A 25,265-nucleotide genomic window follows, 5' to 3' on the forward strand; every position below is an offset into this window, starting at 1 on the left:
CAGTACCACCAACCCATGCACCATGCAGCAGTTGCAATCGCACCGAGCACGAGATATGATCCTTCCGTAACGCTCCGCCCAGGTAAACTGTGGCCCAATCAAAAGCTTTAACCATCCAGTGTGCAGTTGCACTGGAAAGTGGCGCAGTTTAAAACCAGTCACCATCTAGTGGTATTTCCGCCACCGAAATTACACATGAATCCCCCGGCTGCAGCCTTCCATACTTCCCCTGGCCGCACACCATCATCTCGCTGCTAGCGGGTTGCCCAGCCGGCCAAAATAAAAGCGGCACATAAGACAAATTGAAACCTGGCTGTAAATGTGGAATATTCCCTTAATGACACATGCAAACACACTGCATTGCTCGTCCATCCCAACTAGTGGCAGTTCGCAAACTTGCGAGACACCAATGCTGCCGATGTCCTCTTCCCATGAAGAAATGAGCCCAGAACAATAACCTATTACAACCCTGTTTGAGAGTCGTCCCTTGGCCCACCGGACAGTCCACGCTCAAACTGTAAGCATCACCCCTCGTTCAATTGAAACCATTGCATTATACTGCATTGTTGGCCCTCAACCACTGGTTCCAGAAAACATTGGGCTAACTGGGACTCCGCCTGTTGCATAAAGTGCATCCTTGCCCTACCCAGGGGTGGCCACCTAACAACCTTCCCACACAATGCAATCCTGCTGCCGACCACATTATACACAGCCACCCACGCACCACAATGGCTGCTCGCTTCCCTTCCCAAACAAGCCCTGCAACCCTGCACATTTACAAACAACCGCACGCATTCCCTTAACCACCACAACTCCCAATCTACAACACAGTACTCAATTTTTGTACAAAATTGCCTCCAGATCCTCCGCCGGGCAGCGCAAGCCTGCTGCTCACTTCCCCTGTGTGTCTATCCCTACTCAGCTTGCCTTCACCTCGGTTGCTTGTCCCCAGCCCTTTGCTCAATGCAAGAAAGCACCCTCCCACGTGCTCCCATAGACTTTACAGAGGTAGATGTGCCCTGAGCTTTCTCTTCGTGTAACATCCAGGCCTTTTCCCGACTTCAGCATTGTCGTGTTTATTTGGCTGTCTCCCTTGCGATGCACGGACATACTGTTTATGCCCTGTGCTTGCATTCTCGAACAAATCAGGCTGCCACGCAACATTTTACCGCATCCCCCGTTAGAAGCTTTGCTCATTGTTCTATCACATAATCAGACATGTTTAAAAGGCAAGCATGTCTTTTTCTATAATGGCGGCAGACCTATATTGCTTCTCTGGCTATGATTTGATTGTGAGATTGTGTTTTTAACGCGCTCAATACCCAGGGTTTTATGTGCGGCCCGGAGGTCGCACCTGTGTTGCTCCGTGTCGTCTTGCTTCTAAGGCGAGCACGTTGTCGCTGAGCTATGCTCCCGGTAGGGTAAGTGCTATGGGGTAGAGGAGTAAACCTCCACCCAACTTTGAGCCCGCTCCCCCAAGTATCCCACCGGGATCAGCACTTTAACTTAATGTCACCTTACCTTGTGCGGGCCCCTGAGCATACCTGCCGATAATTTAGCATTTCTATAGCGCTGCGAACCCTCAGGTACCCGAGCGCTGTTTATTATTGCCTACGGTGTGTGGTGCTCGTTTATCCACCTCGTGACTCTTAAAGATGATTACCCTGTTTGCGTCTAAAATGGGCTAAATTCCCCGGTGCCCTGCCACATCCATCAGTCCTGACCCCTATTCCGCCTGTCAGCAGCCCTGCAGCCTGGAAAGGGCGGACCCCACTCCACGCTTGGTTATTTGCACCCACTGTTATACCCCTTGCGAAGACTGAGTATTGGAAACTGCAAATACCATAATGGAGTTGGGCAAAGAGCCCGCCAACCACGTCAAATCTGCAAACAACTGCTCCGGTCACAAAACTGCCCTGTAATGTACTTATAGCGTCTTCCTGGTAGCTCATGCTATGAGGCGCACGCACATGTCTCCATACCCTTACAATTTATACTATTCCGTACCAACCTTCGTTTGGTCCATCAGACCCCCGCCCCAGGGTCGTGTCTTTAGCACCCTGGTGCCTCGCAGCCATGATGTCGTAACCCGCAGTACACCAAGCCGCCATTTCCTTATTACAATGCCCCCAGATCGGGTCCACGCCGGTGGCCCCCTTGCCTCAAGTGCTGCTAGGAGGGAATGCCTGCAGCACCTAGACCTTGCGGCAAAAGCCGGCGACCCGCGCCGCTCTTCACTCCCACTCTCTCCTAGTCCAGTGGAGGAAATGCCCGGGCCTCCAGACCTACTGACAAGGGTAGGCACCTGCCGCCACCCATCAACTCCACACCCTACCTTAGCTAAGCCCGCAGAAATCCCGAATCAACCACTGCTCTTCCAGCTTCACCACTACCGGACTGCTTCCTGGGCTGGATCTTCTGGAACTGCTCCCGCCGGACCGCTTCCTTCACCATGCGCAACCCGAACCAGGAGCAGGAAACGAAATCCTCATTCCTGCTGCGGTGGGCGACGTCCTTTGTCAGAGGGGCTGGATACAAAACGAAATCCTCTCCTGGTTGGCGGGTGCCTGGCTGCTGGAAGAGCTGCAAGTGCTCCTGTTCCGGGCGCCCGCCGTTTATGAAGCCCAAGCTCCTCCCCTTTCTTTTGTTGCCCTTCGCAGGCTTTTGCAGCGCTTGCCGCTCTTTTCTGCCTCTTGCCACCCTCTCCCCTGCCCCTGTGGGGGGAGGGACGAGAGAGCGGAAGGATGAAGACCACTGCCGGTTATCGGGGTGCCTCCTCCATTTCCCTTCGGGTCTCCGTTCGTCACCTTCACATCATTGCCACCAAAAGAATCAGCCGTGCCGCACACAAATCATTCCACATAGATTTTGGCCCAAAACGTGCGACGTCAAGAGCCAAACATAATAAAAGCCTTTAAAATTAGCCTTTATCAAAATAGCCCCTGCCGCATGCTGACACCTAACCAAGATCACCAACCTAAGCAGTGGTGCGATACGAAAAGAACAACAAAATTGTATTTAAGGAAACCAATGCTGCGTGCTGACGTTATCCAAAGAGAAAGTGCCCCCGGGGCATGGATATGCAGCTATATTTGCTCCAATATCGCATACTTGCCAACATTCTGTGACCAAAAAGATGTAGGATTTTTCAAGTTTCAAAAATAATAATTCGCATAACAATGACATCACAGGAAAATAGAAACGTACATTGTTGGCATCATTGAAGCATTCTAAAATACACAGCCCATCAAACAGCACAACATGCAAAGATGTTGAAATGTTAAAAATGTATAATTCTGAATGGTAACTTAACACCAAATTCAATTACCTACTTCACAGAAGGTAATCACACAGAGCTGGCAGGCATTACCTCCACGTCCACTCTTCCTCGTCCCAGTACTTACTTCATGAGGTCAATGCCTCCGACACAGGACCTTCTTCTATTTCTTTAAATTCCTATAACTCCTCCCCGACATCCACGGCACTCAGTTTAATTTTTCCTGCTTCCGGCAGGTTGGACTTTTTCTTCCCGGTGCGGGGCACTGGGGAGCACCGATTGCTGGCCCCCTGGGGGGCTGTGTGGCAGGGCCCTCGGCTCCTTCAGGTGCGGCTCTGCTCATGGGCCACCTGCGTGGCTTGGGGTCACAGTTGAGTGGGATTGCCTCGCTCATTTTTTTGCTGGGCTCCGGACCGCAGCGTGAGCATTGTGTCCCGGGTCCTGTACGGCCCGGGGGAAGGTAAGGAGAGGGGAGGATTGGGCTTGATGTTTTTCCCCTCTCCTCCTGTTTTGGCCATCTTGATTCGACAGGCCTTTTCCTCGTGCTCTGTGTACACATCTTTATTGGAAATGATGGCAAGCACTTGGCAGCATGGGCTAGGCTTCCCTTTTGTTGTGTGGCCTCTCTGTTTCTTGTCATGGGTTGACAGTGGCAGAGAGTCTTTGAAAGTGCGGGGGCGTGTTCTGTCGCAAGCATGTCACATACCACCCGCTCCTCAGACACACACAGCCCAGGATGCACCGGTTGTTAGCCACATTCTCTGGGGAAAGGTAAGGAGAGGGGAGGACTGTGCTTGATATTTTTCCCCTCTCCTGCTGGTATGGCCATTTTGACTCCTTCAACATGCTGTTTCCTCGTGCTTTGTGTACGCATCTTTATTGGAAATGATGGCAAGCACTTGGCAGTATGGGCTAAGTCTTCCCTTTTTGTTGTGAGGCCTCTCTGCTTCTTGTCGTGGGGTGACTGTGGCCGAGAGTATTTGAAAGTGCGGGGGCGCTGTCCTGTCGCAGGCATGTCACATACCACCCGCTCCTCAGACACACGCAGCCCAGGATGCACTGGATGTTGGCTGCATTCTTTGCGTGCAGCCTGTGAAAACAGCGCGGTTTTGGACACGTCTGCAAGTGGCCGGAAGGCTACTGGCCTGGCATAGTCTACACTTCGGGTTCGAGTCTCTGCGGTGCTGACTCGGCCCTTTATCCTTCATATACCGACGCATTGGAACGATTTAGAGATTGGGGCTACCAGCTACTGGATACAGGGCTCAAGCCACCTCTCGGTCATGTGGCGAGTTAGTGGTGTGTTTGGGTCTGTGCTAGCTATGGATGCAGACTCCTTGTCCTGTCCTCTTCCTCTGAACTGCACGAGGGAAGGTCAAAGGAGATGGTTTTCTTTTCCCTTGTCCGGCATGGAATTATAGAAAATGCATCATGAAAGTAATGGCCATTCAGAGGGTTCCCAGTGTCTCTTTTTTAGGGCCTAGGTCCTCCGGTGCCGATGTGTTGCTTTCACAGCTCCTCTCAGACTTGTGGGAAGTGATATGGCACATGTCTGTGCTTAGAAGGGGTTCTCAGAGCCCCTGGTGCCGGTGGAGGGGGATGTCACTTCAGTGGGTTTTTCCAGTGTAGGCACACCCCAGGTGGGGGGTTGCCTTTGATGTCTGCTATCCGGGATGGATTGCTTTGCACCGCTTTGTGACAATACTCTGCCCTTTTGACGCCAGCCTGGTGGCTCCTCTGTCGGCTGGGGGGGGGCACGGTCTGCTGGACTTCTGGGATGTCCTGTATCTTCCTTTTGATAAGTCGGATCTTTTTGTGGGCTGACAAGCATGCTGTTATATTGTGGTGCAGGCATGCTTCAACGTCCTGTGATTTTCCTCTGGTGCAAGTGCAGTGACTGGCGGTTTTCCCTGGCTCCTCGTCTCTATCTTCTCGGAGGTGTATGGGACCGGTGGGGTTCGGCTTCCAGGGTAATGGGCTCCTTCCAGAGGGGGGTATCAGTTGCCGTTCCTGTCTCCTCCTGTCCAGTTTTGCATGGTTGCATGGTTAGGACTTTGGTACCCAGCTCATAGTCCAAGTAGTTGGCCATGGAATCCGTTCTCTCCAAACGGTTGTTGTGGGTTACCGTCTTGCCCGTTCCTCTCCCTGTTCAGGGTCAAGTTTTCTACTTGCGGGTGTTCCTGGTCCCTATGCCTTCTAGGATGTGTCACCTGCTTATGGGTCTCAAGACCGTGCACTGCTTGTCCGGACGTCTGGGGAGAGCGTACTCTGGATGTTGTGCAGGGGGGCCGCTTGCTGGCTGGTCTGGGCTGGATTCTCAGAAGGCAGTATGTCTCAGCTCGCCTGTTGCTGAAGTTACGGGGCACGTGGCATCTTGAGTGTTTTCCGGTTCCTTGAGCCCATCTTCGGTTACATCCCCTGGTGTCTTATACTCTCTCCCACTGGTTCCCGACGTCTTGGCTTTCGTAGTTTTGTTTTCAGTGTCCCCAGTGCTGCGAGTCTCCCTGCTATGGTGGCAGGGGGGTTCAGGTCTACAGGCTGAGGTGTGCATGGTCCTTCCTCCTGTGGCCTCTCTTACTACCGATGCCAGCAGAAAGGGTCTACATTGGGGGTCCTCTCAGCTCAAGGATTGTGAGATCTGGGGAGAGCCGGTGATCATCCAATTGGCAAGAGTTGTGCCATTGTCCAAGCTCTGGTGTACTACGAGGAGTTGCTGGACGGTCGGCGGTTTTGATCCGATCGGACAATACGACGGCCTTGGCATATGTCAACTGCAAAAGTGGTTCCAGCCACTCCTTGAATGCTCTGGCAGCACTGATAGGCACCTGTGAGGAATCTCATCTGGTGTCTCTGGTGGCCTCACGTATCAGAAGGGTGGATAATGTTCAAGCGGATCTTCTCAGACGCCGGTTTTCACTCCTCTGCGGAACTGGTCCTGTTGGCCCAGGTCTTTGCGGTGACCTGTGTCAGATTAGGGTCCCTGGTTCTAGACCTGTTTGCCTCCCTGGCCTCAGCAGAAGTTCCCCTCTTCTGCTCTCGGTTTCAGGCCAGGGGGTTTGGGGGGTGGATGCCCTGTCAATACAGTGGCCTTGGGGTTTTCCTTTATGCCTTTCTCCCTATTCCCCTTCTGCCCCGGGTGGTTTGGCGCATCAGGGTGTCTAGGGTGACTGTGTTGTTGTTAGCTCAGTTCTGGTCCCGCCGGAGTTGGCTCCCCTCTCTGTTGGAGCTTTGGTCCTAAGAACCTTGGCTGGTTCCGAGGTGACCGTGTCCCCTTCAAGGGGATCTGCGGTTGGAATTCCACCGGATGCAATGGGCAGTGTGGCTATTGCTCAGTCTAGGTTGATATCTCAGGGGTTCTAAGATTCTGTAGTTGAGTACATAATGGATGCTCTTAGACCCTCCACTCTGAAGGTGTTTGGCAGGCATTGGGGCCATTTCTGAGTTTGGTATGGGCGGTCTGGGATCCCTCCCCTGCGTTCTGGCCTCTCTGCTATCCTTCGATTCCTCCAGGAGGGCTTTTGACAGGGGCCTGGCAGTTTTTCGTTTCCCCAGGCTTTGCTCTCAGTGGGCCTCCATGAAATTCCTTTTGGGGGACCCTGATGGTCACTTGGATGGGGAGGTGTTGGTGGGGAAGTTTTTCTTCTTCCCGTCCTTGTGCTGATAAAGGGCTCCCCCCTTGGGATCTCCCTCTTGTATTACGGTTCCTTCAAGGGCCTCCTTTTGAGCCCTTTTCCGAGATTGATATCAAACATCTTACACTGAAATCTGCTTTTCTTCTTGCCCTTGCTTCTGCCCATAGGCTTGGGGAGATTGGGGCTCTCTTGTGTCACCCTCCTTTCCTGAGGGTGCTGCCAGACTCGGTGGTGCTGAGGTGTGGTCCGAAGTTGTATCTTGGTTTTCACACCTCTCAGGATCTGGTTCTCCCTGACCTCTTTCATGATCCGAGAATGCATGAGGAGGTGGCTTGGCTTAACATTATGTCCAGCGGGATGTGTTGGAGTATTTGGCTAGGTTTGCTTTTTTCCACCAATCTGATAGTCTTCTGATTGCTTGTGGTCCTGCTGGGGCTGGGCATAACGCATCTGTGGTTTCCATTTTCTGGTGGTTCCGGGTTGTGATCTCCAGGGCCTATGTGGCTTATGGCCTGCCTCTGCCTGCGCACAATCAAGGGCGGTCCGCCAGGGGTTTGGCGGCTTCCTGGGCCGATGCAAGGAGGGGTTTTCTCTGCAAGAGATTTGTAAGGCTGCCACCTTGGCTGGTCTAGGCATTTTCATTAACCGCTATGGGTTGAGTTTCTCCCACTCGGGGGGGTTGGTTCCTTTGTGGTTGGAGTTTTGTCTGTGGGGATGTGAATTAAGAGTTTTTGTGGGTGTGTTTGCGGCACTGTTTTTAGCTCTGTGTCTCATTGGGACCTTTTCCTCGTCGCTGCTTTGGTATACCCCATGAAGTAAGTACTGGGACGAGGAAGAGTGGACGTGGCGGTAATGCTCTGATTACTTACCGGTAATCTTCATTACTCCTAGTCCTACTCTTCCTCATCACAGTACCGACGACCCTCCTCACCCTCCCTGCGGGGAAGGTCCCATGCTCCGGCTTGGTAATATGAAACTGAGTGATGTGGATGTGGGGGAGGAGTTATAGGAATTTAAAGAAATAGAAGAAGGTCCTGTGTCGGAGGCAGGGGTCTCATGAAGTAAGTACTGTGACGAGGAAGAGTGGGACTAGGAGTAATGCAGATTGCCGGTAAGTAATCAGAGCAACATTTGCCACTGCTCTGTAGCAGCAGCCCAGACAGTACATATTTCTTTGAAGTTGAACACTGAATGACATGGGAACTGATTGCCCCCCACCCCCAGTCTGATAGGCAGATGCTGTGTGATGGTGTTACTCTCTGCCACTTGCCGTCACTGGTGGTTCACCTAAGGGTTGTCCCGACAAGAGTGCAGGACAGAGTCCAGTAGCTGTCAGGTCAGTGTATTGGTCTGAGCCCAATGAAAGTAATCAACTACCAGCCCACTGTACACAAAAATTAATGTGTTGCATGCTTTGCCCTGGAGCCTGCCTTCGAATGACATAAATTACTTGCCACTGTAAAAAGCAGTAGGATCTGTCACTGAAATCTGTAGGCGGTAAGACTGCTTACAAAGCAGTAGCCTACTGCCTAAATCTATAGGGTTGGCAAGTATGATATTGTTGCGGTGGTCAGTAGACAGAGGGGGAATGTTACAATCAAGTTATGCCCTGTACCCGGGTCGCCTTTCTTGCTGCCATCCCGTGGCACACAAACAACCCTTTGGGCTTACTGCACAAAAAAACCCAGACTCGTTTGTAGTGGAAAAGGTTGCTTTAATGTGACAGGCCAAAGCTCACAAATAACCACTAACCTTGCTCCCTGGCCTTACAGACAAACACAAAATGTTTTAACAACCAATTTAATAATTCAACACTTTCATTTCCCCTAATAAATAAATAATTAATTAGTTCCACTTCCTCCCTACCTATCCCTTGGTCCCTACCGTCTCCTTACCATCTTCTCAAGGCGTCCTGCTTTCTCCCAGAGGCCATGCCCCTCCATCTTCAATACCTGTTCCACTGGGGTAGCCCGTTTGCATACCTGCCTAACCTCTGGAATTTTTCCAGAGACTCCCGAATTTCAAGCATTTCTCCGGGTCTCTGGAAAAGTTCCTTGAATCTCAGGAATTTTGAGATTCTTTCCGGGTCCCGTCATATTCTCCACCTGATTGGCTGCCGCCGGTAGTCAATCAGGTGGAGAATATGACGGGACCCGGAAACGGCGCAAAATGTTCGTGCTCACTGCCTGCATCACTATAATAATAGTGCTTTCAATCCATGTCATTGGATTGAAAGCAGCATTATTTCTGATGCGGCGCCGCCTTCATTTTGCTTACTATAGCATTGAATTAATGATTTTCAGTGCTATTTTTAGCAAAATGAAGGTGGCGGTGGCGCTGCCGAAATAATGCTGCTTTCAATGCAATGACATGGATTGAAAGCACTATTATTTCAGCGGCGCCGCCACCTTCATTTTGCTTACTCTAGCATTGAATTAATTATTTTCAATGCTATAGTAAGCAAACTGAAGTCTACAACAACCGAGTTTACCTTTTTCACAGGTGGGCGGGGCGTGTGGGCGGAGCTGTGTGCTGATGGGCGCAGTATTTTGTGGCTGTGGGCGGGGCATAAATCTCAGGAATTTTGATTTTCAAATGTAGGCAGGTATGGCAGTTTGTGCAAACAGCACCACCCCCATCATTTCCCGCGCTATTCCCCCATTGTGCTTCACTCCCCCTTCATCTAAAGGGGCCATGCCCCTGGTAACCAACAACCTCAATACCCTAGAACTCCCCTCTACACCAAACTCCTTCTTCCTATGACCTGCAGCCAGGCTGACCTGCCACATCAGCAACAAAAACTTTACATCACAACTTCCCCAACTAATGCCCCAGCCTGTCACAAGAAAACTGCCCACAAAAACCCCCTACAGACATTGAACTCTAAGCATACAGCCCATGAACCTCTTGTGGGGGAAAACCAACCAAAAATTCCTAATTAAAAACCCCCTCATCCCCTGCATTTTGAACCCTTGCCGACCTAGAAAAAGAGGGCGGGCGGGGACAACCGCTTGTCCTAACCGTCGCCTGCTCCCGAACCTTCCCTGCCCCCTTAAATACCCAGGTGGGCACGCTAGGCACAGGCCATCTCATTGGTCCCCCTTTGCGTTTACTGCACAAAAACACCAAGACTCGCTTGTAGTGGAAAAGGTCGCTTTAATGTGACAGGCCAATGCACACAAATAAACGCTAACCTGGCTCCCTGGCCTTAAACACTAACACAAAATGTTTTAACAACCAATTTAATAATTCAACACTCTAATTTCCCCCAAAAAATAAATAATTAATTAGTTCCACTTCCTCCCTACCTATCCCTTGGTCCCTACCATCTCCTTACCATCTTCTCAAGGTGTCCCGCTTTCTCCCCGGGGCCATGCCCCTCCATCTTCAATACCTGTTCCCCCGGGGTAGCCCGTTTGTGCAGACAGCACCACACCCATCATTTCCCGTGTAATTCCCCCATTGTGCTTCACTCCCCCCTTATCTAAAGGGGCCATGCCGCCGGCAACAGAAAAAAAACCTCCAGTGAGGTGTTCTTTCTGCCCCACCCCTACCAACTTCCTTCTACTTCCAACTCCTTATTATCTCTTGCACCTTCAAAGTCAAATCCGAAAGATAATAACTGTTCCCATAAATTAACAGGTGAACGCCATCCTCCCTTAAAATCTTGAAACCCTCATAAACTATTTCTTTGTGCTTCAAAACCTTCACCGCTGCCAAGGCACAACATTTCACCATCTCTCTATTTTTTCCCTTCCTCGTCCGCTCCATTGCTCCCTCACTTCTCGCTCCTCTCCAAACTCTCTGCGGAAACAGCTTAGTCCAGACTACACTTGCTTTGGCCCACATTTCCTGGACTCATTCCAAATCCATTTTCATTTTTCTCAGCAGAGCCACACCTGTGTCCCTTACTAGGTCATTCTCTCCTGCATGAATAATCACCCCCTCTGGGGACCCATAGCGCTCCTTCAACCCCGCCAACATAGGCAGCAGTTGATCCCAGCAAAGCCCCCCTAAACCTGACCACCTTACCAGTGCCACTTTGTAGCTGCACCCCAATTGTGTGCCAAAAACCCTTTTCTCCGCCTCCTTCCCTGCCCACTTAATAATAGAGTGGCCCACAATCCAAATCTGCTGCATCTCCCCCGGCCTCCGCGCAGCATCTGAAAAAGAAATTACAATGTCACTTTCCAGTCACAACCACCCCACCACATTCAACCCTCCCCTACACCCCGACCCTATTTCACACAACCCCTTTACCCAAGCCCCTAATATACCCTTTGTACTTCCCGGGCCTCCACCGTCCCAAACTTTTCACCTTATCCTCGGATAAGCCTAACCGACTACCTTCAGATGCCGCACCCATCCTAAAAGAATGAATTGCAAACCCCTGCGCCTTTTCCCCAACCGCTACCAGCACCTTCCGTAGCACCCCCAAACCTTGCACTGCTGATACTGCCGCCCCATCCTCATGCCGAAAAACCAAACATGTCCTTCCCCCACATAGCTCCTTCCACGCCAAACCTGTCCTCACCGGGCACATATCCTTACTGCACTCACCTAGCAACACGCAGCAGCCCTTTCCTTTTTGATCCGTCTTTGACCTCTTAATCCTGATGTCCAGTCCCAACTCCAAAAAATAAATATCTTCCCAATGCAGGCCACTTACTCCACTCTTTCCTCCCACCAGCTCAGAAACCCTAAAGGCCCTAAAGAACAACCATGTAAAACAAGTTGCAAACATCACTGCCTCCCAAGCCGACCAGCAGACCCCCTCCATAGCCCGACACAACCTGACCAATAGAGTCGCCGATACCGGCCTCAAACTGTCCTTCCCCCTCTTACTCTCCCCTGCCCATCCCTCTAACATTCTGCTCGCCATTTCTCCACCACTCAGCTGGAAACCCCAAAACCATTTCCCATAGAAAGCGACCCCTGCCATCTTTCCTGCCATAGTTGTCTTAGACCAACCCTTATCCATGCACCTCAAGAGGAAGTTGATTACATCATCCTTTCCCCGCTATTCTGCATCCCCCCTGCCCTTCCAACTACGAGCTTCCCCTTTTATGAATACCTCCCATGCTCTCCTGTATGCCTCCCTAGATGCCGGGGCTAGCGAACCTTCCACCAAAGAAAGCGCTCTCAGCTTCCTATCTTCCGCAGCTCCTCCGGAATCCGCTGCCCCTCCTGTTCCGCTCCTCGAGCCAATCCAAGGAAACTCTGCCATTGAAAACGAGATAATACATCAGCGATGCCATTATCTTTCCCCGGCACGTGTGTTGCCCTAAACACCACATTCCATGCCATGCAACGCAGAACAAACTTGCTCATTAATCTCGCGACCCTCTGATCCCTTGCCGACTGCCTGTTCACTACACGAACCACGCATTTGTTGTCAATGTTGAAGTTCACTTTCCTGTTCTGCACCTCCTTCCCCCAGAACTGCATCGCACCCAACAAAGGAAAAAATTCTAGAAATGCTATGCTTCTCCCTTTGTTCAACCAACGCGATGGCCACTTCTCAGCGCACCATTTTCCTCCCCAAAACACTTCAAACCCCCCCGCACCTGCTGCATCTGAGAATATTTGCACTTCCCATGACACCGGATCCCCTTACAGCCACATGGACACCCCGTTAAACCTCTCCAGAAAATGCAACCAAATCCTACAGTCTTCCCGAACTGCCCCTGACACCCTTACCTGATGGTGTGGGCACTTTGCTCCTGCCATAGACCGCGCCATGTTCCTACAAAAAGTTCTCCCTGGGGCCACCACCTTGCATGCAAAATGTAAATGCCCCACCAGCGTCTGCATTTCCACTAGCGTCATCTTCCGGGCCCCCATCGCTTTCTTTAGCAAACCTACCAGTCTGCTCACGTTGTCGTGCAGCAAGCATGAGGTTATGGCCACTGAGTCCAATTCTATCCCTAAAAAGGTAAACACCACTGCCAGTCCCTCCGTTTTGTCTTCTGCCAATGGCACCCCCAACTCTCCCATCAGGTCCTGAAACATCCCTAGCATCTCCCTGCACTCCTTCTCTTTGTCCGCCCCGCTAATGAACAGAAAATCATCTAGTTATGCTAGGTCATAAAGACAGCATATGGAAACTAAGGCACAGGAACCATATACTCTAGTGACACGACAGACATGAGGTTCGATTTCCAAACAAGTCTGGTTTATATCAAAGTATTCTCAGTAGGCCGACTGGGGTCTCAACATCTCGCAATGTGTGTACCCAGACCTCGTGAGACGCAAGAGAGCGAGCAACGCTCAAGCAGCAATATATATACATAACGTGCAATCTTTTGAAGTCAATTCAAACCGCCCATAAATGTATCATTCAGGCTAGGGTTCGGTGATTGACAATCATGACAATTATGACACGTTATGACAAGTCTCTATTTAGTCTAAATATAGTTATTCTAGCAACAGTAGCAGAGACAGCTTTCTGTTATGGGGAACATGAAGCTCTTATTTCAGCAAGGATATCAAGTTCGTAGGAGAGAAACATTCCTTAGCATTTTATCTATGTGTTTCTATTCATGAACCAAGGGTCAGACAGTTCTGAGGCAGAAAATACCAGTCTCTGCGAAGGAGTACCGCTAAAAGAATATAATTCTTGCTTTAACTGCCTTTTACTACAGCGTTTGCAAGACAGGCCTGCACCTGGTCCGCTGATTAGATGCGGCTTTTGCTCGCCTTCAAGGACTTCATGAGGGAGGAAAACAATGTATTTCTGTATCGTTCAACATTCCTGTCTGTGTTAGGGCCTCATTACACGGTAGGCGGTAAGGGTTTACCGGTACCAGTATTTTACCTGTACCGGTAAATCCTTACCGCCTTACTACGAGGTCCCTTTGCGGGTTGGGGATTTTAACGCCTGCTTTTTGCAGGCGTTAAAAACCAACCCGCAATGGGACCAGGGTGCTAATTACGGTACCGCAATTTGCGGTGCCATAATTAGCTCCTTCCCCATTCCCATTATGCCCTATGGGGCAAAAATGGGAATGGGGAAGGACAATGGTGGAAGGGGGAATTACCTCCCCGCCAACCTTGGAATGGGGCGGTAATTCCCCTTTCCACCAAGGCGGTGCCGGTATTTTACCGGCATGAACCATGGCGCTAATAGCGCCATGGTTCTCCGCCTACCGTGTAATGAGGCCCTTAGTCTTTCAGCATTCAGGCCGTGGCCTTGTACCGTGTGCGAGTTCGAAGCATAGAATACATTTTGCAAAGCGTTTTGACAGAAAGGAAAAAGCAAATGGCTGACATTTCATAAAATGGACGCCGTCTGGTTACATTGACGATTCTGCGTTTGTCACATGATGCGATTGGTTTCCGGCCAACATACTATACATACTATAGGGTCGTTTCTGGTCTAACAGTTAATGCAATACCCCTTCCAATCCAGAATTATATGAAAAAACCACTGCAAAAATGAACTGAAATGTTCGAACAAGGCGCAAAAACATTGCGCACCCCATCGGCAAGGCCTTGTCAATGTAGATGCTGTACTCAAATTGCATTCCCAGCAGCCAAAAATCCTCTGTGAGCACCGGCAACAACCTGAAAGCTGCCTTAATGTCGCACTTGGCCATGAAGGCCCAACACCACGCTTTCCTCACCAAACCCACTGCCTGATCCACACTTGCATATACACCCCCACTCTCCTCCAGGGTAATAAAATCGTTGACTGACATGCCCTCTGGCCATGACAAATGGTGTATCAAACTAAATTCCCCCAGTGGGGATACCACTAAATCCCCTGGCAGATCAGCAAATGGCCCTACCACCCTACCCTCTGCTATCTCCTTGCCCAATTTCTCTCTTACCACTTCCACATTTTCCCTGGCGGACTTCAGATTCTCCACCCAACAGCGCACCCTTGGCCCCTGGTAACCCAGCTTGAAACCATAACGAAAATCATCTCCCAAGATCTCTGCCCCCTCCCTGTCCAGATAAAATTCAAGCCACTTCTCCAACACCTCCAATTTAATTGAAGTAAATGCCTTTCCCCACAAGCCCCCCTGCCTGCTCCTCGTCCTCTCCCCCTGTCTCCTTGCTGGAAACACTGAGTAATTGGGTGCTTCCCTGCACACTTACTGCAGTCATGTCTAATCCTACACACCGTCCTTGTGCAGCCGTCCTTATTAAAGGCCCAACATGCTGCTGAGGGTTGCCCTCTGCCTCCTTGCCCCACCCCCTCATGGCGGGGCAACCAAGAAAGGGCCGGAAAGGCCCAGGCAAACCACTTTCTGTGTGCAATGTCGGGGCTGGCCTCGTCGGTGCCATCCACTGCAACCAGAGATCCATATCTATTTGACCCCGGAATGCCTGGCTGTCCTCTGCCATCCTTGCCCTAAATTCTTCATCGTAACGCACCCAGGCGAAACCCCCAAAATTCGTCTATGCCTTTCTAATCACGTCCATGTACTTTAGCAGAGCCACACATCTCTCTGGAAATTTCTTGCAATAGACACTCACATAGACAATAAAAGCCGACGTCCAATTCTCTATTGTCACGGGTACCTTTGGGCACAAGGCCAGCTCCCTCTCCTCCTCCTTAGAACCCTCTTTGGCTCTCACTTCCCTATGAAGCAGCTTAAACACATCCACAAATTCCCCTGCCCATATCTTATCCTTTGTTGTTGTCATCAAATGTGCTCCCAAAGGTTTCGTAAAGCTTTTTCTCCTTGCCCTTCACCTCTACCTCTTTCTCCTTTGGAACCTGTACCTCGAGTGCCAATGGCTCAATCACCTTGTCTGTCTGCACCTCCACCAAGCAATTCTCCTTCTGCCCAACCAAGGCTTCAATAGCCTGTACACCAATATCTCTCCTCACCCCTTGAAACCCTGCCCCTTCCCTTTTTGGCCCCATCCTCGTGTCCCCCCTCTGCCATGCCACTGACCAGTCCCCTTCCCGCTCATTCTTTCTGACCCTGCCATCGTCCGTCTGCAGCCTGACGTCCACTCCGATGCTCCTCATCGCCTTCCTTACTGGACTCCTGCTGCAGGGACAAAACATGTTAGCAGTCTCACCCAGCCAGTTATCCCCCCGACCTCTTGCCCCCAGACCCTTTGCTCCTGTCTTTCCCATTCCCAACTTAGGCCCCTTCTCGCTCTCCCCCTCCTCCTTACAGCACAGTATCCTTCATCCTCCCACTACCCCACATATTCTTCCATCCCTTCATCATCACCCATGTAATAACATTGTTGCAAACACATCCTTGGGCCATGCAGATCCTCCTCTTGTGAGCCCGAGGCATCCGCCTGCCACTCTGACAGCAACTTCTCAGCAGGGCCGCGGAAAGCCCTTCCTGGTCCTCTTCTCTCTGGTGAGGGGTCCTCTCCCCCACCCTGTGGTCTTCCTCACTAACGGCCTGCTGTACCCTCTAGACTGTCCTCACGAAGTGCGTGGAGGGGCTGTTCTTAAACCCTCTCCATATTCCACCTCTGCAATAGCGGGGGCTGCTCTGTGCCCTCTGCCTGAAATCCTCCTAGCTGGGGGGGCTGTTTCACGCCCCTCCCTAACCTCACTAATCCAGGGGGACTGCTCTCTCTTCCTCCCACCCACAATCATCTGCAGGTATTTACCTCCCTTGCCCCTCTGCCCTGTTGCCCCTCTCTGCACCCTGTCACCTCCACCTTCATGACCCATCCGACCTACACCTTTTTGGACACTGCTAATGCCCCCTTCATCCACCTGGTTATTATCCCCCAAACCCCTTTCAGACCCCTCTCCCAACTGCACTCCCCCCAGGACGCTCTCTTGTCAATCTCCTTCCTCATCTTCCTACCCCTAGACTCCCAGACCTCCCTTCTAACCGCCGTGGGACTGCAAGCCACCACTGCTGCGAGAGCCCCATCTGCCGCTGCTCTCCGCTGCAGCCTACCTCCAACTTCCTCCCCTTACCCCCGTAACCTCACCCACAGCCCCCTCAAGCTGGGCTTTGGATGCCCTGCTAATGATCTCCAATGCTTCCCTCAGGGCTCCTCTTTTGTTCCCTGACCCGCCATCCTGCTTAAGCAGTGCTACTGCGCACCTGCGCAATGTTCCTCTGAACCACCTCACTAACCTGAGCCTTTCCCCCTTAAAGCGCCAAGAAACCGAGTAAGCTTATCTCTGAAAAACCCATGAGGACCTAGTACCAATAATAAACCTAAATTGGCCCCTTTAATTGACCCACCAGGTATACCAATTGAACTGGCCAGCTGAAAAACCAGCTGCTTTAACAAATTTATTCACCTGCCTGAAATCTACCCTTTTTATATATTTATTAATTTTGTACCCCACCTGCAAATGATCACCAGAGCAGTCAAGCAGGCTAATATCCCCAATCTGCTAAACGAAATCAGGTCATCAAAATCCCTGACTCCTCAATGCTGATACTATATATGTGTATATATTGTTATAATATATATTTTTTTATTACAGCCCAACCCCCCTGCTTGCCACGCGGACGTACTGTCATTTTACATGTAAATCCGGTGGATGGGGACTGGCAAGAGGCTGTGGTCCAGTCCCCTCACCTTATAAGCAGTCCACAGTGCGGGCCAGAAGTGCATGACCTGGGGACGGCAAGCCCCCGCCTCCTTGAGGGGTGGTGGGGGATGTGCCATGGGGGAGGAAAGGGAGAGAGAGGGGGGGCAGCCAGAGGGATGTCCCGCTATGTGGGATGTCCCTCGAGCACCCCCTGCAGGGGCTGTGACCTCCTCTCACTATGGGCCTAATTCACAGAAGCAGTTTATAATGGCAAAACCCCATTCGAAAACACTCTGTGAATTAGGCCCTTTATGCGCATTCAGATTTTTCAACCGAAACGAGAAAAAACAGCACCATTGTCTCCAATATGTGTGAACTGGAGTTTCAAACCCTAAGGGTACTTCTTGTTTTTGCCACAATTAAATGTACCACTCTGTAATGTCCGTTGGTAAAATCACATACAACCCATCTTTTCTAGAAGCCATCCAAGGCAAGAGGAATGTTAAACCATGTCAGGAAAAAATTCAAAGGGAAAGTGACAGGAATGAGGCTGTGAAAAACTAAATTTACAGAGGCAGAGCTCCCCATGCTTGCCAAAGAGTGTGTGGCTCATGCTGACCAGTTTTCTGGTGGCAGCAGTCACAAGAGCATACACCAGTGATTGGGTCCCCATCGGGCAGAGGTGAGCAACTAGGTGAATGCAGTTGGGATAGTGCCTAGGGACATCAAAGATGTCAAAAAGTACTGCAATGACCTGTTGGCCAGTGTAACAGCCTCCTGGCACACACTTGCAAGAAGACAGCAGCCACGGGAGAAGTCTCAATGGAGTTGCCTAATCTTACTACCTCAAGGAGATGACAGCAGAATTCCCCCATATGGCAGGTCTGGAGCATGTGAGATCCACTGAGTATGGGCGAGTCCATGGTAGTCAATTTTTCAATGTAATAGCCAATACAGAATTGAAAGGCCTACGTTGCTTGTCAACCTGCTGACTCTGGGGCTGCTGGTTCACATGCAAAATAAGGAAAAGCTATATGCATGGAATCAGGTAGGTCACACCCCGGAATACTTGACATGCAGAGACAGAACACCTTCCAAAGTACCATAACTCATATAAAGGGTTAGCCTCTATTCTGAATTGGGTACTAACTACCTGTCCACAGACATGCAGCTCCACTGATCACTCTCATAGCTCAAGATCCTCCTCTTCAAGGACTGCCTCCTCCCTAACAACTAGGTCCAACCACCGTCCATTCTTCCCCACCATACCCGAGACTGAGTGATCTGATCCCCGCTGTTTCCTACTCTGGTTACTTGTAGATCCATTGCTGACAACTGCACACCCTCTTCTGTTGTTAGATCCCCAATCCCTTGTTTCTCTGCTCCCTAACCTTGTTCTTCTCCCTATGATGTGTAAAGTGCTCATTTATTTCCCAAAGCTAGGTCTGCGCTTAATGAAAAACCTAATAATAATAACTCTCAAACAGGCATCCACAAACATGAAATGTAATGAGCCCCCAAGACATACATGGGACACATGTCACTTATCCGTGACCCTGGATGTAGCAGCAAAGCCTGTGGAGGATGTAGACGCCATATGTGAAGGTGAACTGCATGAAACATTGAACCACACCTCACTGCTCTGATAGCTTCCTGTGTCCACTCCATTATACCTTTTGCTTTTTATCCCTTACTGCATGCAGGTATTCACTTGGCTGGCAAACATGTTCATTGTAATACATGCCAACCTTTCACTAGTTGCATGAAACCAAGCTACGAATTCTTAGGGGTGCCAGGTGTAACATTCTTACCCTTCCCCACGAAAACTGCATTGCATTGTCTACAAATCACTCAACTGCAATGTACAACCAGCCCCTTTTGTACATTTCTATAGCAATCTATAGTATGTCACTTTCCTCATAACAGGGAGCAATGACATCTAGGAAGAAGAAGAAGGAACCACCACAGCAGGCACCTCTGCCCCTACATAAGCAACCGCAGCACTACCTGCAGCCACACCATGGAAGTCTGCATCAGGTATCACCTTGGTAGAGGCCCCAACAGTTCCAGCGACCGTGCATGTCAACACACAAAGCCCCTGTGTTATTCCACCTGCGGCAGCTGTGACACTGGGGCATCCACCACCACCAGCATCACCACATCCCTGATCTGTGTGACTCTGCCCCCACAACTACCACAGTTGTTACCATCACCACAGACTCATGTGTGTCAGATGCTCTAACCACCACAGTGGTTAGTTCTACCACTGGGTCATTGATGCCTGTGGAATCACAAGACTCCATCCCACACACTCATATGGTCACAAGAGGGGCACCTCCTCAGCTGGACTCTCCTCCTCTTCCCTCAATCTTCCCACTCACCAGAATGCCATTGCCCTCACCCACTAGTCAGCTTGGGGACCCAAACCACTCCTGATTGATGATGCTGCCCAACGAGGCTGAAACATGTCTGAGGATGCTGGTGGTCTTGTGCAGAAGGGGTGTGGCCTAGCAGTTTGGGCTGGACTGCCCCTTTTGATGAAATACACCAATCACAAGCTGAAAAGATACTTTTATTACTGTACAGTTTATAACGCAAAACAGATAGCTATCTGGCCTCAACACCTCGCCATGTGTACCAGCCGACACAGTGAGGAGAGTGAGGTACTGGACATATAAATACTGATATTTTTTTACATTTCCTACAAGATTGTCCAGCATCTCTTCACGTTAATAATTTGTGTCCAGAGTTTGTGCCTAGTTCATATGACAGATTTTACAACATTATGCAAAGGATTACATGAATTTACATTTCCATGATAATACAATGGTGGTATAGGTTCTCGGATCTGCGGTAAGCCGTATGTCAAGAATCTTTCACAATGTAGTTCAGCTAAAACATACAATCGTCGTTTACTCTTCATTGTTTCTGTGTTTATACAAGGATGAGGCCTGTGATTGCAGACAACACTCGAATAGTAGTTCATATGAATCACAAGGTTTCTTTGCCCTGCTTAAACAGTCGGCTCACAGACAACCTAAACATTAACAGAACTCAAAGGTCGCTCTGTTCGACTTGCAAGACGAAAACACAGATGAATCTTAAAATGAATCTTAAAATGGCGGCAAAGAAAAACTCAAAAATCAGAGCTTTTTCAACACGGTTTTTCGTGTAACGTGATTGGGCTTAGGCCAATATTAAATATAAGGAGGCACTATATAATTACGGTTTAACAAACCCTCTTTTTGGCCTAAGCCAATAGCTTACTAAATGTATTCACTTTACTCGTAACTCCACGTTTCAATGTCCATACATCCCGAATCACATTCATCAGATATATCGATCGCCATTAGATCCTTGACAGTAATGTCTTCCATTACAAAAACTTTAGTCATCTTTTCAGGTGCAAGTATTTTCGTCCCTAATGTGCCTCCGGTTTGCGCACAGCATACCCCTAACATCGAACATATGGGAGGAAGACATTGTATGCAAAAACAACAAAGCAATAGAATAACGAGGACTATCACTAAAACCAAGAAGAGTTTCCATCCCCAAGACCACAAAAAGTCCCAAAACCAAGCACTAAAATCCCAAATTTTGTATTGTCTTAAATATGGTAGGGGAGGAATCAGGTACGAAAACACAACAAGCAGATCCCACTAATTTACATACTCCACCACGCTCAGCCAGGATGACATCTAACACCATCCAGTTCTGTAGAGCTACTAATCTAATCGATTTCTGTTCTAACGTCAGATTGCAGAATATGTCATTGGTCCAGTTGATGGTTTTCTCCAATACTCTTGCAAGTCTCCTAATATCCTCACAATTCATGATCTGTCCCCAAAATGGCACAAAGGATTTTGCTACGTCACCCATGACCTGTGAAGGAGTATCACCGTTCTCGTCCCGCCTTGGACGAGCTCTAGAGACCTCAGAGGTGCTAGCTACAAATACCCCTGGTAGCAAGATACCTAAATAACAAGTACCCTACCAATCCCTAGGTAACCAAGGATAAGCTTCATTACCGCATATGAAGTAAACGGAATCACCTACATACAAAGGTCTGTCCTCACTCGTCAAATTTGCAATATTGGTCCAACCCTCAAAAGTGCCCATTGGCTGAGAACCATTCCTTTGTATGCAGAAGGAAACAGAGTGGGGGCTGTGATTAATAGTGTAAGAAGGAGGCGTGGCATCCCGGTTGCCTACGGGAGCCATCTTGAAAGAGATTAACGATTGGAAAGGTCTAGAAAGTCTATCAGAAGGTCTAATAGAAGCAATGTTAAGTTTGCTCCTATTTGCAAAAAGAGAACATCCCAGAGGCGTCAGGACTTCAAATTTATTCAAATTAGTCCCATCGAAATTCCCTGAGATGCTATCATTCCAACGACCAAATAATAGTGCCTTTAGAGAGGTGTAACATGCAGTAGTTAAAGGCAAAGGATGAGTATACCAGCCCAACCCTTTTTCCCAGTGCTGCGGCAAAGGCAAATATATCCAGCAATTAGTTTTATTCAAAATTGCATGGGTCACATTCATAATAAACAGAAGTGTATTGTTGTGATAACTCTGTCTGTGTTGGGAATCCCTAGGAGATAGAGTGTGCAGATGCACGAAAGGAGAAGACGTAATAGGAACACTCTCAGTGGGTATCAAAGTTTCAAGTGGATATAACCCCTCAATATACCAAAACCTTAAAGTGATGATTACTGTTAGACCAATTAAAGAAATCAAGAGAAAACAATAAGTCCTCAAGGACCATGAATTTTTATGTCCAATGTCTTTGTTAGCCACACAATCTATTGGGTGCTCCGTACGAGTAGGAGTAGCGACAGGCATTGTTCCCCACAAGTTCATTTCCGAAGGTGTCTGCGACAGACGTTTGTTCGTTGGTGATCTCCTGACCATGTGATGTATCTTGATTGAAGATAGCTTTGCCGGTCCCAGCCACTTACTTATGTTTCAACGAGAGAGTGGCAAAAGACTACCTCAACAGTCATTTCCCATGGGCACAGCCATCCTGTGCTGTAAGTCTAGTGCCGTGGTTGCAGATCTTACCTTAAGACTCCAGGCACTGCATGATCTGCAAACAAAGTGTTGTTGCTTCCTGATGGAAGTAGTGAAACAGAGGAAAGATTGCTCAAGCGTGCAGAAAGATCTGAAGAAGATTTGAAAGACAAAGCAGCTGTCTCCCCAGGCCCCACGGGCTCAGGAAGTTTTTCCGAAACACCCTTGATGTTGTTCAAGACAGATTGATCACCAGAAACAGAACAAGTGGTTTCCTTCTTTTCTTCTTCATCAAGTGGCAAGGGAAAAGGTATTTTCTTGGTGTGTGTCGCGTGGATCCAGTGTCTCCTGCCTGCTACTTGTGCTCTGTGTGGCCAATAGGACCTGGAACGGTCCCCTCCAGCGCGATGTAAGACTGGATGCTTTCTCAAACGACTTTGTTAGCACCCAATCCCCAAGTCGAATTCTATGACCTGGCCCCTCGTATTTAACTGGGAGGGCTTCTCGCACCTGTTGGTAAATCAAATACAAATTATGAGTTAACTGGTCACAGTATTCAGCAAGAAGCAAATGGTCCACATCTTTCAATGCTTTGGGTTTCGGCAGATTCCAAATGTTAGCTGCCTCCCCATTATTATTTCATATGGGGAGAGTCCAGTTCTAGTCTGTGGGGTCGTCCGCATGGACAGTAGAGCTATAGGTAAGGCGTCTGGCCATTTCAAATTACTGCTCGCACATACTTTCACAAGCTTGTTCTTCAAGATACCATTATGGCGTTCTACAAGTCCAGCTCTTTGAGCGTGTCTAGCGGAATAGAACCGTTTATCGATCTGTAATCCTGTGCATACTTGTAGGATTACAGCAGCGATAAAATGTGGACCATTATCCGACCAGATGACCTTCGGCAAACCAAACCTAGGAAAATATTCCTTAAACATGGTATCGCCATTGTCATTGCTGTGGCATCTTTCACAGGGAAGGCTTCAACTCACTTCCTAAAGGCACAAATCACTACTTAGACATATTTGAAGTTATATCAGCCCTCCATCTCGATGAAGTCAAAATGAATCACCTCAAAAGGCACAGAGGGGTGACCAAAATTACCCCTCAGAGTCGTTGTACCCTTCCCCACATTATGCTGTAAACATACCATACAACTTTGAACAAAACGCTCAGCAGTCTTTGAAATATTTTCATTTACCCAGAAAGGTTCTGACAATTTACAAATATTCCTAGCACATATGTAAGTAGGACCATGAGCCATTGTGATCATAGCAGTGACATATGCATCGGGTAACATCCATCTTTTCCTTTTGTTATCCACCCAACAACCTTCCTCATCCAAACTTGCTAAACCCTCAGCCCAGTGTTTAAGTTCTTTTGGAGTGGCATCAGCTTGAATATTCTTTATTGAGTCAATCCCTTCATCTACTATACAGATATTTGTAGTTTCTTTCCTGGCATACATTTCTGAGTATAAATCAGTAGCAGTCCGTTTAGCTATCCTGTCAGCAAAACGTTCCCTCTCCCTACATCATCTACAACCTTTTGATGTGCAGAGCACTTCATGATTGCTAGCTGAGTAGGAAGCGCAAGTGCTGAGAGTAGCCGAACTATCAAGGTGCCATGTTGGATTTTTGTTCTGTGTGAGGTCAAGAAACCTCGTTCTGCCCATAGTCTACCGAAGTTGCGAGCCATCCCAAAGTCATACTGGCTATCTGTAAATATGTTTACTCTAAGCCCTTCGGAAAGTTCACAAGCTCAAGTCAGTGCGATAATCTCTGCGGCCTGCGCAGAGTTATGCGAAATTCTCTTGGATTCCACAATCGTGCTTAGTGTAGTTATGGCATAAGCAGAAGTAGATGTACCATCTGGAAGTTTGAAGCAGGAGCCATCACAAAACAGCTTCCCTTGTGGATCATTCAGAGGTGTATCATTTAGATCAATCCTTTCTTTGGTTTCTTGCTCTGTAGTATAGAGGCAGTCATGTGACATTTCATCACTACAAGCAATATCTTGTGGAAGAGGTAACAATTCAGCCGGATTCGATACGCAACACCTCTTAATTTGGATATGCGGTGAAAATAGGATTAGTTCATATCTCGTTAATCGTGCAGGAGTAAGGTGTTGCGTTTGCGTTCTGTTTAGTAGAACGTCTACGGAGTGAGGTACCAACAAAGTTAGAATGTAACATAAAACCATACCCTCACTTTGTTTCACAGACGCAGCAGCAGCAGTGACAGGTCTCAGACATCTCAAAAAAGTGCATGCAACAGGATCAAGTGTGGAGGAAAAATAACTGCACAGTCTATTCTTTCCCCCATGTTCCTGCGTTAACATAGCCAAAGCACATCCATCACATTCATGCATATATAAAACAAAGGCCTTATCATAATTTGGTCTGCCCAAAACTGGTGCCGAACAAAGTGCAGTCTTGAGCAGATCAAAAGCTTTCTGGTGTTCCAAGTTCCATGGTAGTGGCAAAGAAATGCCCTCCTTTGTCAATGCCAACATTGGTTTTATCACTAGTGAAAAGTTTGGGATCCACTGTCTACAGTAAGAAGCCATTCATATCAAGGCTCTAACTTCTTTCTGTGTATTTGGGACAGACATGCTAGAAATGCTTTTTATTTGTTCAGATGTCAATCGTCTTCCCTCCTTTGACAGGAGATATCCTAAATAGGTGACCTCTTGTCGACAATACTGAAACTTCTTTAATGAAGCCTTATGCCCATGCTCTGCTAGATGAATAAGCAATAACACAGTACCTTCTTTGCAAGCACTTTCTGAGTCTGCAGCTAAGAGAAGGTCGTCAACGTACTGCAACAATGTAGTAGTAGAAGGCAGCTCAAGTGTGTCGAGC

This window comes from Ambystoma mexicanum, chromosome 10, assembly GCF_040938575.1.
Source record: "Ambystoma mexicanum isolate Mex_15411 chromosome 10, UKY_AmexF1_1, whole genome shotgun sequence".
Taxonomy (NCBI): domain Eukaryota; kingdom Metazoa; phylum Chordata; class Amphibia; order Caudata; family Ambystomatidae; genus Ambystoma; species Ambystoma mexicanum.